The 19,674-nt window shown below is 40.1% G+C and overlaps 1 protein-coding gene across 8 annotated transcripts in view; it reads left to right on the top strand.

Moving 5' to 3' along the window:
- The first annotated feature begins 12,804 nt into the window (after window positions 1-12,804).
- Window positions 12,805-19,674, top strand: part of fam110b (family with sequence similarity 110 member B) — a 36,553-nt gene continuing 29,683 nt past the window's right edge. For 7 of the 8 annotated variants that reach the window (XR_006845080.1, XR_006845079.1, XR_006845078.1 and 4 more), the window contains exon 1: window positions 12,806-13,036. The gene's annotated coding sequence lies outside the window, so the exon portion shown is untranslated. Of the gene's footprint in view, window positions 13,037-19,674 lie in introns of all 8 variants that reach the window. The other variant, XM_046408927.1, reaches the window with a different exon arrangement.

Genomic DNA, 19,674 nt, shown 5'->3' with positions numbered 1-19,674 from the left:
CCAGTGCACTACATCTTCTCGATGTTGACTGACCTGGACAGCTAGGCTAATTCGCTTGAAGCCTGTCATGATGTACTGACATCTCCTTCAACTTCTTGAGTTCTTTACTATTCTTAACATAGTGAGCCAGCATGAGTATCCTGGTCTGCTCACCGTCCTTCACACAATTGCTGTGCAGTCTTGTTTGTATTCCACCCTTTCACTTATCCCATATTTGCACAAAGCCTCATGACCATATAAATTAGCCACATAAAACAGTACAACACAAAAATAGGCCAGTCTAATGCTCAAAAGATGAACAAACTCAGTTTAGACTCTCAAAACTCCTGGGTAATACGTTTTATATGCGTTTATGCACAATAAATTGCGTTGTGGGTAATGGAGGTGCCAGCTTTGAACAAGGAAGGAGAATGCGTGGAATGAAAAAGTCAGTATCTGTGATATCGCTGTGTCAATTTTGATCCTTTAAAAACGTGTTCAGACCTTTCCAGGGCCCACCTCTTGCCCAATGTCATTTGGGATAGGCTCCGGCTTCCCTGCAACCCTGCACAGGATAAATGGTGACTGATAGTGTCTGATGTAAAAATAGAACGTCCATCATAAGTTTGACAACGTTATGTCCTGCATAGTACTGAAGTATTCTTTCAAAGTGCTCTCTGCTCTTATTGTTCACCACTTGTTTTAATGCTTTCATTTTTAGCAAAAACAGTAGCCTACCTTGCAGCTATACTGTACATATATGCTATAAAAGTTGGAAACAGTTACTCCAACAAATTTCATGAGGCCAGTGTTTATGAGTTGTGACGTTTCATTTTATTTCATGTCAACAAATGATGGACAACTGGCAGTCTGTGTACCAAGCCGATGTTAAACGCAGTATATTTCCTTATTTTGACATGTTCTTTTTTAACATCTATAAGTATAAACAACATGACGCCGATAACGGGAATAATACAGCTTCTTTATTTACATTCTTCAATGGCTTTTTGACACTGAAACCTCATGAAAAGAAGCCAGTCTCCATGTCAGCACATGTTTGTTTTCTGTGAGTGGAGATGTGAGGGAATCTGCAGGGGAGCAGAGAGGAGAGGCACGGTTTCACTCCACGGAACTGACCAAACATTCCAGTACAGCGAGGGAGGACTTTATCCAATTTCCAGCAATCTCTAAAACCTGAAACTAAACTATCCTTGTCCTGTCTCATATGCCTGAAACTATTTCAGTGAGGAAGTGTTAGTTCCTCTAGGTAATATAATGCTGTATCAACCACACCCCGACAAGAATGTCCATTAATGTGGTCAAAGGAAAAATAGTGAAATAACAATTTTTGTACTGCATATAAAGTCAACTGACTGCTGTTTTGGATCAGTAAGAAATCTGTTTTACTGCCAGTCGTAAAGCCCTTACTAACGACAAACATTTGGAGGGTTAATAACACTGTGGTCTGGAATGTAAATTTCATCAACAAAAACACAACATCAGTGTGGTAACATCAGAATATAGTTCCATTTTGTAAACCCTGTGATGTGGTACAGAATGACATTCAAGTATGTCATGTCTTCATATCCACAGTGCATCCGGAAAGTATCCATACCGCTTCGCTTTTTGGACATTATGTTATGTTACAGTCTCATTCCAATATGGATTAAATTCATTTTTTTTCCTTTAAAATTCTACACAGAATACCTCATAATGACAAAGTGAAACAAGTTTGCTTGAATTTTTTTTGTTGTTGTTGCAAATTTATTAAAAATAAAAATACAAAAATATAACATGTACATAAGTATTTACACCCTGTGATCAACACAGCCCCTTTGGCAGCAATTACAGCCTCAAGTCTTTTTGAGTATGATCCTATAAGCTTGGCACACTTATTTTTGGGCAGTTTCTCCCACTCTTCAATGCAGAACCTCTCAAGTTCCACCAGGTTGGATGGGGAGCGTCAGTGCATAGCCATTTTCAGATCTCTCCAGAGATCCTCAATAAGGTTCAAGTCTGAGCTCTGGCTGGGCCACTCAAGGACATTCTTGACATTCATCTTTCTCTTGACCCTTACTAGTCTCCCAGTTCCTGCTGCCACAAAACATCCCCACAGCATGAGGCTACCACCACCATGCTTCACAGTAGGAATGGTATTGGCCAGGTGATGAGCAGTGCCTGGTTTCCTCCAGACATGACGCTTGTCATTCATACCAAAGAGTTCAATCTGTTTCATGAGACCAGAGAATTTTGTTTCTCGTGGTCTGAGAGTCCTTCAGGTGCCTTTTGTCTCAATCAAAGTGGTTGGTTGGCTGACCACTTGATAAACCAATTGACCAGTATCGCACTCCTTTAAGCATTGCTACTAGAGTGACTAAAAACAGCTTCATCTGACACTTCATCTGCTGAAGCAGCATGGTCATTCAGCAATGGTTTGACCCAAGGTATTGTCCTTCATTGTTTAGTTTTAAGGATGTGCTTCATACAATCATTTGTTAATATGGAGTCGAAGATGTACTTCTTATCAACATCCCTAACATAAAGCTGTACCTAGTACTGAAAGCACTTTATGTTTTGTTGTAAACAATCCAAACCCAGACAGCTGTTTCTGATCACAGGAACAGAGAGAACAATATCACACACACAGACGCAAAATTACCAAAGCATCAAGGTACTCTCAGTCCAATACCCGCTGTGCTCAAACATGTTTGTAAAAACACTAAAAACAACCAACTCTTACAGCCCAGTGACTCATCCTCAGGCATCAACAGGCATTTCCTATTTAAAGTATATGGTGAGTTACTAGACACAGATAAGGTGCATTCACTACAGAAAAAATGCAATCCAATAGACCAGAGAATTGTATTCTAACAGTGGCTTTTGTGACACCTATATGAACACAGATCTGCATAATTTGCTGTAGTCACACAGGTGTTATTTTTATGCTTTAACGTAGATCTTAATAAGGTACATTTGAAAATCATCAAATGTGTACTCAACCTGATGCTTGAAGCAGTACAAAACAAAATGTTCAGAAATTTGTTCTGTTCTCGGCCGAGCGCCCTCTGGGATTTAAACAGCAAGTCCCTCTGATGTCTCAGATTACGAGTAGCAAATTCCATGACACAAGACAGCAAGTCTGGAGTATTTTATATTTTTTCTGAATAACCAATGGGTAATATTTCAGCAGAATGTCCTCCCTATCTTGGGGTGTGGGAAAACTCCATCAGCGAGATATATATGTACATATATATTCAGGAATGCATGTTTCCTGGAAATGTGCGTCATGGGAAGGTTCATTAAACTTAATTATCTATCAGCAGACTCACCTAAAAACTCATGCCTATTGCTGCATTTCAGTCATCCTTGTGAGTCACAGTCTGAATAATTGCATACTTTAGTTTCATCACAGCCAGCTGTTTTCAGTAAGCTCATGCCATTACATATACACACGTGATTTCCTGGCTACAACTCTGTGGGATTTGGATTTCGTAACCTTGTAGTCATAAATGGCTAAAAACTGCAGCTGGAACATACATCCCAGCTGGCTTTTCTTATCAGTAGCATATACTGAGTAAATCCATCAATGGCATGCAAAGAAAAATTAGAAATCTTTACTACTTTTTGTCTTATTTTTGTAGCTTTGGGAAATCATTTTTATGTGTCACAATAGTAATTACCAAATATTTTCTGGGATGAGCGCTCACGACAAGTAGTACTAGTACAAACATAATTTTCTGACAGTTTTTCGTGTTTGGCCTCACTGTCTAGTACTCCGACATTATCTGACACTGAGGTTCTAACCGTCTCCTGCCCAGTCAGTCTGCTCAAGGTTTCTTCCTGTTTAAAGGGAGTTTGGTGAATAAATAAATTGAAATTGAATTGAAATAGTGAAGCTCTGAAACTCTAAATGTTTTAAACAAAGTCCCAAATGTTTCACTGTTCATTATACATGGCATATGATATTGAGAGAAAGTCATGTAAACTCTCATTCCTTTGTTTACATAAATAAATACAAATCATCCATACCATAAAATTTATAGCCCACAACAGTGCTTACAAACCAGAGAATACTTACAACCCACATAACCATGTACCCTGTGCACTTACATGTAATATTGCACACATACACATATAATTTTTTTTTTTTGGTAAGGTTGTTCTTATTGAAGAAGTAAGATCAGTTTTTGAGCAGGATGGCTGATGTCTTTAATGATGGTATGGGCTTTGTTTTTGTAGAAAGTGTTAAAAATGTCCTGGAGTTTTTACTGCAGTTCTTACTGAATTTTAACTGCTGGCTTTACAGTCATTTTTAATTTTCTGACACTCCTTTTTAGTCAGGCTCTTGAGGTGTACCAGTTCTAAAAGTTACTACAGATCAGTACTTATTCTGTCTAGGTCCTTGCTGTCAAACGTCCGGCCATTTGCCTTGGTGGGTTGAGTCGTGAGAAAGACAGAGAAAAAGAGAGAGAGAGAGATGGCACACAGACACAGTACTGGAAAACTAAAAAATGTTATTAACATTTCATAAACTTAAGCTTGAACAGGATTCAAGCTTAAGCTTTAAGCTTAACCTGGTGGAAACTAAAAAACTGCAGGCATTTCCACATTGTTTTGTCTTTTGAGATCTGGAAGCTGAAAGTGATGAAAGATGAAAGTGACATATTTCGTCATTGGAGGGAAATCACCCCAATGAAATTCGTGCTCTGCATTTAACCCACCCAAGTGACGTGCACACACACACACAGCAAACCCGGGGCAGTGGGCGACCGCGTGCAGCGCCCGGGGAGCAGTGGGGGTTAGGTACCTTGCTCAAGGGTACCTCAGCCATGGACACTGGTACGGGGAATCGATCCACCGGTTACGGGTCCGACACCCTAACCGCTGATCCACGACTGAAGCTCTGTCTGTATATCATATAGTCAGTGGGTTGATGGGACAGTAGTAGTCAGTAGTTATTGATTAACTCTAAACAGAGAATATGGACATGATGTCAGACTGAATAAATAACTTTCTCATAAATTTCTGATTACATACCAAAAAAGATCTGGGAACATGGCTGCAACAACAAAAAGTCCAACAGTTAAGTTGTAAACCGTTGGCACCCTATCAAAGCTCTGCTAGTGTGTCAACTGTATTATTTTTTTTTTCAAAAAACAGTAACATCACTGTTACTCAAGATGACCCACATCCTCGGAATATAGTGTCTACAGTTTGCATTGGAAATACTTTATATGAAGAAATAGTTCATTTGCAAACTGAACTTGTAACTTGTAACCCAAAGTACAAAGTTGAGTATGCACTTATGTAATAACAGCTTTAATCAGTAGGCTGTAATCTGAAGTGTTAGCAAAGTTTCAAAAAGACTACTCAGTTCTTCCCCATCTCCCTCTTTACTGAAACACACTATACTAAACCTTTACTAGTTACCACCTTTTTACTGAAGTCTGAAAAGATTCCTCTGTTTTACGTCATTCAGGGTCTTGCCTACAATGTCAAAGTGTTATTTATTCTTTCTTTCTTCTCTTGGTGTTGTTGTTCCATTGTGGTAAACCTGAAAAGATCTGGATCAGATCTGGATTAATTTAAATATACATTATATATACATATACAATATGCGCCTCTGCTTTCTGTATATGTAAATATAGATGATAATCGTATAGTTGTTTTTCTGTTACACATCATTTTTGTAAGCATTACTCATAATGTACATTTTTCCTCTCCTGCATATCAGTCTCACTTTACAGTGTTGTTTCAAACTATTTCAATTTTTCTTGAACGAAGTCATTCAGTGGAGCAACAGCTCTGACTGTTACAAGAAACCCTGTTTTTTTAGATGATCCAATAGTGATCCACTCCCATGGCAGTCAGGATGCTAGGAAAACCCAGCTCATCTAAACATTGCTCCTTCCAACTTCAACATAAGCCATCTACTTTATAACAGAAGAATAACAAGCTAGCTAAACTTTCTTTCAGACTATGTCACACTTCATCCATTCACTTCAAAATAAACCATCATAAACAGCATTCAGACCTATTTAATCCATGACAGTTGAAGTTCAGGGCCCATACTGATCAAACCTAACTGATAAAGTGAGTTCTACCTACTTTCCTGATTCAAAAAAAAAGTTGGTAAACTGTGTAAAGCCCAATACATAACAGAAAAGAATACAGTCATTTACAAACAAACTGTGTTTACTGACAATGGCTTTGCAAAGTGTTTCTGAGTTCATGTAGTAATATCCTTTATACAGTCATGTGTTTGACAAGGCACATCCTTGTGAAAGACTGAGCCTTTCAAGGATGATGAGGATCATGATGCCAGTCTTGTGTTACCAGGTGATAGTATCATGATAGGGTGCAGTTAAAACCTTTTTTTTTCTTTTTCTTTTTTCGTATTTCACAACTGTGTTGCTGGGCTATAAATCAAATAGGATTAAGTTTTTGAAACTGTTTCCATACTGGATCATGAGTGTCATCTCTGTTTTTATAGTGTCTGTGTTTGCTGCACTCTTGTGGCTGCTCATTGAAGTAGTATGTGAATCATACAGTGACATGCTGTATTAGATATACACAAGTAAGATTCTGGTAATAAAGAGATGGGTAAACTGTCAGTCACCCATAGTACACTATATAAATATATATGAGACTAGAATCACTGAAACCAATCATATATCCCTACATTATTATTAATATTAATATCCCTATATTAATATTAATAATAATGATAATAGATAGTCTTTTTAAAAGAGGATGGGGAGAGAGAGAGAAAGATAGACAGATGAGGAGTAAGGGAGAGGGGGTGGGGTGAGAGAGAAGGAGCACACAAGCAGAGATGCATAGCAGCAGTAATAATACTAGAAGTATTGTAACTGTAGATAATGATAATGGAGTATACAGGAGGTACTACGGTGATTATGATATCAATATTAGTAACAGTAATAATGGTAGCAACTGCAGCAGAGTAGTAATAGAATTAAAATAGAATATGACTAAACAGTAGTAATCGCAGTAAGTTTCAAGCAGGACCGCAGCAGGAGGTCCACGATCTATGGGAACCTGCGAGACAAGAGAGCACAAGGACTCCAGGGAAGAAGTTGGGTTAGTGATGTGCATTAATGGGACATAAATGTGTGCAGAAGGAGAAGGAGAGGAAGAAAGAGCTCAGTGCATCATGGGAGGTCCCTAACAGTCTAAGCCTATAGCAGCATAACTAGGGGCCGGCCTAGGCCAGCCCTAACTACAAGCTTTATCGAACAGGAAAGTTTTTAGTCTACTCTTAAATGTAGAGGGTGTCCGCCTCCCGGACCGAATCCGGAAGATGGTTCTATAGTAGAGGAGCTTGATAACTAAAGGCTCTGGTTCCCAATCTACTTTTGAGGGCTCTACGAACCACAAGTGGTCCTGCATTTTGGGAATGCAAAGCTCTGGTGGGATAACAAGATACTATCAATTCTTTAAGATAGGATGGTGTCTGGCCATTCAGGGCTTTATATGTGAGGAGGAGAATTTTAAACTCCAATGTAGAGAAGCCAGAACAGAAGAAATATGGTCTCTCATGCTGGTTCTTGTGAGTAATCTTGCTGCAGAGTTCTGGATTAGCTGGAGAGTCTTTATAGATTTATTGGGGCAGCCTGATAGAAGGGAGTTACAATAATCCAGTCTGGAAGTAATGAATGCATGGACTAATTTTTCTGCATCTTTCTGACTCAGAATGTGCCTAATTTTTGCAATATTGCGGAGGTGAAAGAATGCAAGGTGTTCAGGGCTCAGAACAATAACTTCAGTTTTTATGTCTTTAAGACATGCCTGAAGTTTGACTAGCTGATTTGTTCATTTCTTTTGGTTTCATTGACAAGTACAATTGTGTGTCATCTGCATAACAATGAAAATGTATGGAGTGTTTTCTGATAATATCACGAGGACAGAACCTTGGGGAAGTCCATGACTAACTTTTCTGAGTGTGGACGATGCATCATTAACATGAAGAAACTGAGATTGATCTAATAAATAAGACTTCTGAAACCAGCTTAATGGTTTCAAATGCAGCATTAAGGTCTAACAGTACAAGGACAGAGACAAGTCCCTTGTCTGATGCCAGGAGGAGGTCATTTGTGACTTTGACCAATGCTGTTTCTGTGCTATGATGAGCTCTAAAGCCAGATTGAAAATCCTCAAATAAGCTATTACTATGAAGAAAGTCACTTAGCTGATTGGCAACTGTTTCTTCAAGGATCTTGGAAAGAAATGGAAGGTTAGATATTGGTCTATAGCTGCTTAAAACCTCTGGGTCAAGTGTGTGTTTTTTAAGGAGAGGTTTGGGGGGAGGGGTTACACACACATTGCAAAGCAAGAAGACACAGGTTAGAATGCAACAAAATACTAGACATGCAAATAAACTCAGGGAGTGGGGAGACCCTCCACCTAGTGAGCCACCACCTGTGAGCCTCTGATCAACCCACCTATACTGGCATTAAGGGGACTCCAGAATAGAATATAAACTCAAACTCAATGTTGGTTTACAAAAGAAAAGAAATAAACAAAACTTAACCCAGCTGGGGAAAAAACTTAATGACTACAACAAATTATAAAGAGAACACTTAACAAACAAGGTAAGCATAAATAAACTAAATATATTTAACAAATGGGCAAAAACAGCAGTGCCTAGAGCTCAGCTACCACACCAGGGGCCGACATCACTTCCCCATTCCTATTATGAAAGATACTGTGACTAGTATGCACTGAATATCTGAGTAACATATCCAACCAAAAATACATGAAGTTACTCAAAACACCAAAAGCAAGCATACCTGGGAACTTCACATGATACAGGCACACATACACACATGATGAGCACTGCACCAAATGGGGACGGGAGCACGGTGACCAGCAGCTTAAGTGCTCAGTCCTGCACCTCAACTAGACATCGCCATCCGTCGCAGTGCAGGATCAGGAGAAAGTGAGGAAAACCTACCACTGGCTGTCTGCAGCTACATTTAAAGATGATCAGGAAGTGATCTAGCCTCGGCTGTTAGGAATCGGTACTGATTAGAGGGGCGTGACCGAGCTGCCAGTGGAAGGAGGGGGAGCTCTACCTATCACATAATCACTAAAAGTTTAAAATCAGCTTTGATTCTAACAGGTTATCGGTGTAGTATTGCAGTAATGAGAGTTAAATGGTCTGGGGTCTTGCAGCTGAGGTTTGAATGAGCTGGGGATAGGAGATTGCCTTGTGGCTGAGCCACAAGTAGACAATTAAAAATGGATATAATTTATGGAACTATACAGCATGGAATATCCCTTTCAGAAATCTTATGGGGATAATGATTAATTGACAGGTGGATGAGATTAGGTGGCGGCTGAACTGCTTTTGTTCTAGCATCAAAAGTGAGACAAGCTGGCAGAGACTTCAGTAACAATGAAAGAATTTCGTGTCACTGGTGTGATACAAAGTCTAATGTCATATATTTTGTATGAAATGAAATTTTGGAAAAACTTTTCAGAAATCTCAGTGAAAGCCTCCATCTGCATCTGAGTTATTACCTGAAACTAAAACACTGAGGTTTTAGAAGCTACTGGTTATTGAATTTGAGAAATAAGAGTACCTTGCTTCTTTGTAAATGCATTTTGATAGGCCAGCATCTGACTTTTTAGGGTGTCAAAAGATTTCCTGCATTTGTCATTTTCGGCATTCTCTCATTTTAATTCCCTTGTATTGTTATTAACCATATTAACCGAGTTGAGTGAAAACCCTTCTACACAGAGCACTACATCCTATTATTTAGGAGGAGAATAGCAGAGTAGCACTCAGGGCCAACAGCTACACAGAGTGGATGAGAATCCCAGTGAGTTAGGGCCAGGACGGAAACTGCTTTCTCAGGAGGAACAACAAAAAATATCCCAGTGGGATATTCTTCCAGGTTGGAGGAGAGTTCCTGCCTCAAGTGGAGGAGTTTAAGTATCTCGGGGTCTTGTTCACGAGTGAGGGACAATGGGAGCGTGAGATTGACAGGCAGATCGGTGCAGCGACAGCAGTAATGCGGTCTTTGTATCGGTCCGTCGTGGTAAAGAGAGAGCTGAGCCGTAAGATGAAGGTCTCAATTTACCAGTCAATCTACGTTCCTACCCTCACCTATGGTCATGAACTTTGGGTCATGACCGAACAAACGAGATCTCAGATACAAGCGGCTGAAAAGAGCTTCCTCCTCAGGGTGGCGGGGCACTCCCTTAGGGATAGGGTGAGGAGCTCTGTCACCCGGGAGGAGCTCGTAGTAGAGCCGCTGCTCCTCCACATCGAAAGGAACCAGTTGCGATGGCTCGGGCATCTGTTTCAGATGCCCCCTGGACGCCTTCCTGGGGAGGTGTTCCGGGCAGGCCCCTCCAGGAGGAGGCCCCAAGGAAGACCCAGGACACACTGGAGGGACTATGTCACTCGGCTGGCCGACCTTAGGGTCCACCCGGAAGAGCTGGAGAAAGTGTCTGGGGAGAGGGAAGTCTGGGCATCCCTGCTCAAGCTGCTGCCCCCGTGACCCGGTCCTGGATAAAGCGGAAGAAGATGGATGGATGGATGAATCCCAGTGGGATCACCTCACATGCTTTATGTCACAAACAGTCAGCACTCACCACAAACCATTCAGCACCATCAGAACAATACCAGTACACCCTAAAGACAGGACCCCTCCCGAGAAGTTTGATAGAGGAAGATGCTGTGTGAGAGCATGAGATGATGAGATAAAATTCTTTTAAAAAATAATCTGTTCTGATGTGGACTGTAGTAGCAGCAGCAGGTATGTCTGTCTGGAGCAACATCCATGTGGCCTCACATGGCTTTTATGCTTTGTTTCCACAACAACCATCCACATGGCCTGATTTTTATGTGAGTCTATGATGACAAGGATGTTGCCTCTGTAGCCTGATTTTCCACTGTTGCTAGGTAACAGTGTGGGGGTTTGCCCACATGACAACACAGAGCCTCAGAAGCTGTGTAAGGGTGTATGTGCATTGGTGAGTGTGTCGTGGCAGAGAAACAACACTGTCTTTCAGTGAAGCAGGCACACGCTTACTAACTCTTGACACGTTTCCCCTTCACTTTTCTTCTCTCCCTCTGTGCAAACCACCATGATCAGTTTGGGCTTAAGATAAGAGTGTTTGTCCTGTTGAAATCTTACTCCAGCTATAGCACATGCTCCAAGTCCAATCTTGGTCTAGATAAGGTGCCTCCAAACTTTTCATTCCAAAAGCCACGTGGTTGCTGTTGTTGAGTGTCATCACAGAAAATGTTTGCTCATACATGCATCGTTTTGGATTCTTATTTGGGGAGATCCTAACTTGAAACTTTGACAGTGGAAGCTGTGTGTCACATCACAGTTAAATAAGCAACATTCTCTTGTACTCCTTTCACTGAAAGGGTTTTAGAACACGGTCATGTCCTCAGCATGACCTTGAAGGTCTGTGATCAGTGATGTGGGAGTATGTATGTTAACCCTCAGGTTCACAACAAATGATTTCATCTCTTCATACAATTGCGGCACATGATTTAGTGTAAATTCAATTACATCTTGCTGTCACAATTGGCAGCAGGTTATTTTCAAGTATTTCAGTAAAATTGTTACTTTGAAAACGGTCTCGTTATACCATTGGAATTCAAATCTTTGAAGTTTGTAGAAGGTCCACATTACAAAGTGATGAAATGGAGTATGAAAGATGTTACTATTTACCAGACAGGGAGAGTCAAATGCTAATGACCTGCATCATGGAAAATGTAATATTCAATTTTTTCAGAGTCTGCTATGTGCTGGGGACTAAAAACTGGAATATTTGTGACTCTTCTGCATAAAGTGAGAACATTTTGTCTTTTGTGCACTTCCAATTTTGTAGAAGTACGCTCAGACAAACCACAGAAAAAAACATAACCCTAGAACAAAACTATAGTTAGTATCATTTTCACAAATTTTTACTATTATATTACTATTACTATTATACTAAGTATTTTCACTTTCTTTCTTGTCTTATAAAGGTATGCTCTTTGTCAAAAATTTTTTAAAAGTAAAAAAAGTTGCAATTATATTCTATTATAAATGAAGAACTGTCACCGTGGTCCGGCCATCTATCAAAAACAAGACATGTGCTGGCCCTTTAATGTATGGACCGCTCCATTCATATTCATAGGGGAGAACTAGCTGGCTGTCGACTAAATGCACTCAGATTTCATAAAAATACAAAAAGTCCATGTGATATACTAAAGAAATTAACAATGTTAGACTAGATATCAGAGTACAGGTGCTTACAGTCGATGTAAAATACAGTGAAAGAGCAGCCAGGCCCAGTCCGCTCTCCCGTTCAGCTGCATTTTTCTGGCTTATTGCAGAGACTGAGCAACTCGTAGCTGCGTCTAAGTGGTCAGCAGCGGTGGAATAATAACCGGAAAAGAAGTGATTTTAACCTTCAAAACAAAAGCATGAGAATGATTAAATACCTAGGACGCAACCATGGGAAAAGTGGAAACCTTCTACTTTTTCGAATACAATTTATAAAGATTATATATATATTTTTTTACTTGAACACGTTTTGAAACTTGTTTGAAGAATTCTATTGAAATATTACATAACAGGTTTTATAAGTACAGTCTGTTTTATCATTTAGTAGACCTGCACTCAGCACAAATGTGATAAATTCTTGTGTTGAAATAAGAAACAACTATGAGCACTGTGAGTCTGTTTCAAGTGAAATCTCTTCTTGTCCTTATTTGCTTTACAAAGAAGTGAACGTTATCAGGTATTATTTATATTGTGCTAGTTAAAACCTCACGAATTCCTTTACAATCTTATAAAAAATCGAAACTTTTTTTAACGTTATTGTAAATAAGATTGGGGTACATTTTTGACAAAACTCGAACAGTATTGTGAACGTTTTGACCGGAAGCGCCAGTATTGTTATCGTGTAGTCTGACAGTGGTGCTGCTGGCTGGGAACAGGATGCTGTCAGGCCGAACAGACACACCGACCTAACGGAGAGAAACCGCAACAGCATCCTTTGTTTTCCTGAGCTGGATAACCAGGTAAGGACGGCTAACTAGGTTAGTTGTGATGCTAACCTGGCTGCCTGCCATACGTATAATCACTGCAACTTTACTGACGCTGTTGACGATACGCATGACCTGATTTTTTTTCCTTCATTTCCAGTCATGCCGAAAAAGGGCTATTGTTCGGTACACTGTCACACAGGCAGCAGCTAAAACAAATTCATTTGCCCGTGTACTTAATGGGCTGTTAAATATAAATGGTGATGAAGTGGTATTGTGTTGTATGAAGAGCTGTTTGAGTTTGGCGTTGCGTTACAGACCTAGCTTCCAGCTCAAGAACAGAGAGCCATTCCATGCTATGGTACATCCATGGCTGTGCTGCTGTATGGTGGGGGGGTGTGGGGGGGGGGCATTGCATTGCACCATCAGCGCACGCACGCACGCACGCACGCAGGTACAGTGAGTGTTTGTGTCAGCTGCTAACGTGCGGATCCTGCCATATATCTGGTCTACATCTGCCTGCTTGGTACTGTCTGTTTGGGCTTCGTAGCTGGAAGATATTGTAGCAGTAGCTTCTCGTGTAAAGAATGCATTTCTGTTCAGGAGTGTCCTACGTGTCCAGGCTTTTAAAGTGCTTTGACCACTTTTGTTTCTAGTCCTCTGCTCATCTCATCCTGTGTACATCATACTTTTCATTCTTGATGTGACGGTTATTCTGGTTGTAATTAAGGCTTAAATGTAGTTTTAAATGTTTCAGTGCTTGCCCCGATATGACAGGGATATGTGTTTCAGTTGGTAGGAAAAAACAAGTAAAATTAGATTTTTTTTAATGTGGTTTGAAGAATATAAACCATGGCTGCTATAATTCTTAAAAAACACAAATGTCAGTATGTTCCATTGTTATTACTAAAGAGTCTAATCTTAGCCCCTAAGGTTCATCCACAGGTGTAAGCAGTGCCTGAAATGAACTTTTTCACTGCCATGTTTACTGCTAGATGAAAGAAAGTAAACCTGGTAAGCAATTATCAGTTTACTGATAATAATCTGATTTGATTTTTGTAGCATTTTTAAAATCTAATTATTGAAAATGCTGGGCAAGTGGCTCCCCAGGCAGCAGAGATAATTCCTGGATTGCTGCAGTTTGTGATTATTTACACAGCGCGATGGATAAACCCTGGATGACTCGCAGTCATCGTGGACTGATCATGGCCTGTAACAGACAAATGCCACCTCAGATTGTGTGGCATGTTTGTTTTCCCGAGACATTCGCAGCTTCGGTTGGACAGTGATGGCGCTCTGTTCAGTTTCACTGTAACTTCCATATCACAACACTCCCAAACAATAGATCTGAATAAAATCAGGGAATCTTCCACCTGATCTTCCATGCTGACAACACTGACCATATGAGATCTGTTTGCAGGGGCAAGCACGACTAGCATTGTGAGGCTAACAGACAACAAGTGTCGCACTGCCAAAGCTTTCCAGGTGGCATTTGGGATATATGAAATGGTTCAGGACAGTTGCACACCTCAGCTCAAGTTTTGCCAAACATATTTCCTAAATCAGACTAAATAAGCCAAACTTTTCACATGCACCATTTTTCAAATTGCATTCTTCCCGCACGTTCTGAAAATGGGTCATTTGGTGGTGGTACTGTTGGTGTTGTCAGGGAATTGGTACCAGTATCCAGCGGTACTACCTTTGTTCAGTAATTAACTCTCTCTCTGTGAAAAAACAAACATGTAATTTCAGTTGTAAACCCTAACTTTGAAAATAACTCACAGAACATGTTGTGATACTGGCATTACTTCAGTGAAAGGAGCTGTTGACGATTTGGGAGCATTTGGAATAACAGGACTAAAATAAAGAAACTGATAGAATATCAGTAACGTTTTGGACCAAATAAAAACTGTCAAATATCATTAATAACAAACAGTAGAAGGCAGCAAAACTCCATTGCACCATCATGTGTGCCTTGTCCTAAGTAGAACTGTTCAGACTGTCTATCATGTTATATTGTTGTTGTCACTACTACAGTGTACACTGTAATGTTTCTCTATAAATACATATTATTGGTTTTATACTCAGGTTTTGGTTTCAGACATGCTAAAAATCCCACACAGTGTTTTAGCATACAAAATAGCTTATTGGTCAGTGGCTGAGTGTTGCCTAATGGTAATAAAAATGCTGAGGTAACATCATCAAGACAATGAAAAATGCTCCGTTATTTCCAACAACTTATCTTAATAGCTAAATAATTAAATTAAGATGTCAGTCAAGTTGTCGACGCCTTAAAGTTTCATCCATCATATAGCGATGAACTGTGTGAATAAGCTCAGTACTGGCTGCACACGTTAGCTGTGGCGGCTGCAGGGGCCTCGACTTTCAAGATATCAAATATGGTATTCTGTTCAGCTTTTAGATGTATTTTGTGTTTGATGGGGTGTTTCCGCAGGTTATACTAGGTGCCCGGGGCGGCTTGGCATTTCATATTAGGGATAATGCAGCGGGTTGGCTGCGTTTCGTTTTGAAAACTATAGCCACACTTGCAGAGGTGATGTAATCAGTTTCCCTGCCAAATGCGCTCTCTGAAAGCAAAATGTGACTGTGATTGATTTAATGTGAATTGGTACTCAGTAGTACAGCTATAATTTGGTCAGTAATCTACTGTGCATTTAATCAACATCTGCCCATCAGGATGGTTCTCCCTTGTGAGCTGGGTCCTGCTCAAGGTTTCTTCCTGTTAAAAGGGAGTTTTTCCTTGCCACTGTCTGCTTGCTCGGGGGTTCAGGTTCTGAGTCTCTGTAAAGCATCTAGAGACAAATTGGATTGTATAAGGTGCCATATAAATAAATTGAAAAATAAATTGAAAATAACATTTACGGGTACTGAGCATGGTTGGAATAGCGTTGCATGTGGGCCCAGGGAAATTAGCTGCAGGATCTCTATTAATCTAGCTCCTTTCGCTCTCCATGCATTGAGTACAGTTAATCTATTTTGGAAAATCTCCTGTCCCAGATTTGCTGTGTAGCAATGAGGGATGCAACTATTTATTTATGAGTTGCACATTGGTATTGGCCTTGTTGACTGCTAGCGGCGACCTGCGCACTTTACTGGCTTGTGATCCCAAGTTCACGAGCAGCACTCCAACATGAAGCGGCTTGAAAATCCAGGAATAGAGCATGGCGTGTAGAGGACAGCAGACGTTGTCATGGCACAGGCAGTTAGCTCGCTAATCCCTTTCAAAACTTAAAACTTTGCAACACTTAGCACCCTTATTGTTAACTTTAAACTTAATTGTTAATGAATTAAAAGTGCGTCCAGGCTGTGGGTAAAGCAAAAGCATGGGGACAACTTAATCTTGGTTCACTTTAATGCAGTTACTCATATTAAAGTCAAGGTACACTATATTATATAGTCCCTAATCTCATCTATGTGTGTATGTATACACTATATAGACAAAAGTATCCAGACCACCTCTTTATGGGGCTGCCCCTCACTTTCACTGAAGAAAAGTCTTAATGCTTCAGCATACATTTTGAACAATCCAATGCCTCCAACCCCAGGGAAGCCCCCCCAACCCCCAGCAACCCAGGGAATCCCTTCATCCACCCCAGCACGACTGCACCCCAGTGCACAAAGCAGAGTCCGGTGCAGAGGAACCCGACCGGCCCGCACAGACTCCCAACCTTAACCCCATCGAACTCCCCCAGGACAAACTGGAACGAAGACATTTGTTTCCTGTCACAAAAGAAGAAATAACCTTAAATAACCCACCTTAAGAGCTGATCATATACAATAAGCCCTTATACAGTGCAACTGAGGTCTTCACCTACCTTATCATGTCATGTGCTGTAATGGTGTACACTTCTAAACAAATGTTCAGGGCCCCAATGTAGATACTTGCTTTGCATGGTCAGAAACTTCATATTGGATCCAATATTCTTTGCATTGGCTTTTCCAGAATTATTCACTTAAACTGTCTGATTTGATGACTGTATTTGACACAGGTGAGATAAGGAAGAATGCTTATAGTCTAAAAGGCTTGTGGATCATGAATAAATAGATCATGGTATTAATTTCTGGCCAGATCACCCACACCTATGGATAGTACATGCTGAGTTGGTGCAATATAGTTTTGTCTTTTTCAGTTTCTTTTTCAGTTTTAGGTCTCCGCTCTCTGGTGTTTATGTGACAATACCTGATGTAAATCTCGAAATCAAAAAGTCAACATATCAGGACATCATTGTTGCGTTGCCCATTTATTTTTACTTATGTTTTCATTTTATGCTTTCATGCCTCTGCGCCGACTAAAGCTGTGGCCTGAGGCGTTATGTTTTTAGGCTGCCCATCTACTACTGCTTCCCGCTCTGGTGAATGTAGTATTTCAGGAATGTCCCGAAGGAATTTCTTTAAAGTTTGCACAAATATGCACTTGAAGCCCTACCAGGGTCTTTAAGTAAAAACTTTAATTGGGTTATTTGTAAAAACAACAACAACATGATCTCAATTTTTTATGTATACACTCAAAACAGATCGACCTTTTGCTTATTGAAGCCTTTATACCTAGCAATACCTACCTTCTGTATTGTAGTCTGACACAGCACATAAAAAAACAAATCTGGAGTACCAGTACTATGGATATAAACATCAGTAGCCAACAGCGATTGGGTTCAGCTGCCAACTCAATCCAGACTCAGAGGCAGTCCACAAACTTCATCTCCTTGTCCATTTTTTCCCAGGTTATGATAAATCAAATCATATCAAACCGTAGTCTCGTCTTTTGCAGTGATGTCCTTCTCCAAAGTCCTTCCTTGCCAACGTAGTGAGTGGATGTGGGCATTGAGTGGCCATGGTGGTGCGTTTTTGAAGTAAGAGACCGTTGAAATCTGTGTGTAGCGAGTCGCTGCCTGCTACAAGCATTCTTTTTAAATGCTATACTACAGGACTTCTGCCCTTGAGGTCAGCACATCTACATCACATCACATCATACATACAGTGATAATCACAATGGCAAGAGAAACAGCTCTTAATTCTTTGTCCAGTTCAAGAAACTGTATGTTAGATTTTATTTATTAACATGACATGACAAACAAAATATTTTTCTCCCTCCTCTCATCCCTATCATATTAATATAAGTATAAGTTACACAACAGTAATAATACCTGTCCAAAATGTAATCTTTCCAAATGAAATATTCAGACGTTGTGAGAGCATCCTGCTGAATAGTAGAGAAGAACTTTTAGGAATACCTCAGAACTATATTTCAATTGTTTTGGGGTTATGTCAGATCCAAGCGGCAGGCTCTGTTAAGATTCCTCAGACCGCTGAGGACAGTGATACCGTGGAGTAGAAGTCAGACGATCAACAATGTACTCAAGTGCAGTATTTATTTAAATATACTTTGTTACTGTCCACTCTTTTTGATGAAAACTGCAGGTAGTGAGGAATCACTAAAATAAGGTGAACAATTAAGTTGACCTTATTCCAGTAATTAGTTGAACACTTAAGTTCAAAACACACACACACACACACACACACTGTGAGAGCACTTCAAAACTGAAAAAAAAAGATCATGACTTAGATTGTGGAATTTGATTGCGTTTAAATTGATTTTTTTTTTTTGTTTGTTTTTTTTGCCAGATCACCCACCCCTAGTGTAACGCACACACACACACACTCACGCACATGAACTGCAGGCACTGAATATGCTTGTTACTGTTTTCTTTTTTTTGTATGGCTCCTTCAAATAATGGGAGGGTGGATGCTCACATCGCTGTTTCCCATACACAGATTTATTTGTGGCAGCTCCCACAATATCAACACTAACCATAATATATTGCTTTGATTTTTTTTTTTTGTTTTACTACATTAAATGGATAATGGGTGTGTCACTGTAGAGCGCATGATTCGCTCAGCCCCTCCATGCCCCGCTCTCACTCGCTCCATCTCTCAAATACACTGACAGTGGATTTTCTGTGAGTATTCTTATACAACACGTACAGCAGCAAGCATGTAAGAGGCCCATCTGCTGAGGATAGCCATAACTGAATGTTATAATACAGCTGGGTTGTCAGGGTTAGCACACTGTACATAGTAATCTATATTCAGTGTTGCAAAGTAAATAAAATACTTGCAATGGCACACTTTATAACATTGTTATTTAATAATTCATTTAAGAAAGCGTTGGTTTGCCACCTTCTACTCTCCCCGGTCCCCTTCAGCTCCTGTCAGCTACTACCACAAATGTGTGTGTGTGTGTGTGGGTCGTCTTCCAGATGGCTGCTTCCATCAGATTAGAGATGTTAAACCTTACTGCTTTGCCACCCCAGAAAACAAAGACAAGTGTTGTCATCATTGTGCATTGAAATGAAGCAAATGTTTACACTAATTCTCCACTAAGTCCCCCCCCCCAGCACACATTATGTCAGGGCACAACAGCAGTTCTGCTGGCGTCAAGCTTCCGTTTCTCACTTTAAAGTGTTGCTATGTAACTTTTGAAGGAAGAAAATGCAATTTTTTGCAATTTTTTTTTTTTTTTTTGCAGTTGCAATTTTTTTTACACACTGCCTGTTTTGCTGTTATGGCCAGTCACTTATGGTAGCTTAAGTTATTCAGCTTTTGCTAATTGATTTTACTGTTTGTTTTCGGTTCAGATGATAATTCAGTTGTTC

This window comes from Scatophagus argus, chromosome 13 (genome assembly GCF_020382885.2).
Source record: "Scatophagus argus isolate fScaArg1 chromosome 13, fScaArg1.pri, whole genome shotgun sequence".
NCBI classification, from domain to species: domain Eukaryota; kingdom Metazoa; phylum Chordata; class Actinopteri; family Scatophagidae; genus Scatophagus; species Scatophagus argus.
The sequence above is the reverse complement of the archived record's forward strand: the minus strand, read 5'-3'. Positions and strand labels throughout refer to the sequence as shown.